General features: G+C 38.2%; 1 non-coding gene across 1 annotated transcript; it reads right to left on the bottom strand.

Annotated features, from left to right (window-relative positions):
* Window positions 1-227: 227 nt before the first annotated feature.
* On the bottom strand, window positions 228-300 carry TRNAG-UCC (transfer RNA glycine (anticodon UCC)). The gene has a single exon. It is a non-coding gene; the product is annotated as a tRNA-Gly (tRNA).
* Between the last annotated feature and the right edge of the window lie 247 nt (window positions 301-547).

Raw genomic sequence — 547 nt, 5'->3', positions numbered from 1 at the left:
TTAAATCTGAACTGAATAAAACCTTAGCTTTACTTTTAATCCATAAAAATTTCATAAGCAAATTGTTTTTTAAAAATTGAAACCTAATGTTCTATGTTATTGTAGAAAATTATTGCCCATGGATGCTTATTACTGTTAGTTGTCTATTGGATAACGGTTCTATATTTATTTATTTTAAGTTTATTTATTTATTTTTTGGCTACACTGCACAGCATGCCAGATCTTAGTTCCCTGACCAGGGATTGAACCTGGGCCCCCTGCAGGGGAAGCGCAGAGTCCTAACCACTGGACCATCAGGGAATTCCCTGGATAGCTGTTCTATACACACACGTGCGCACACGTGTGCACACGCGCGCACGCACACACACACACACGCACACACACTGTTTGTATGTTTTTTGGTCTTGAAATCTTTACTGCATTGCCATTTGGACAATGTAAGCAGGTCCCGTGTGCTAGTATGCTGTTAAATACTTTTGAAATACTAACCTCTCAACTCAATAGTTGTGGCAATGGCGTTATTTTTCTTAGTATGTATACTCTATCA

Source organism: Globicephala melas, chromosome X (assembly GCF_963455315.2).
Source record: "Globicephala melas chromosome X, mGloMel1.2, whole genome shotgun sequence".
NCBI classification, from domain to species: Eukaryota; Metazoa; Chordata; class Mammalia; order Artiodactyla; family Delphinidae; genus Globicephala; species Globicephala melas.
Note: the sequence above shows the minus strand (reverse complement) of the source record. Positions and strands in the feature narration are given on the sequence as shown.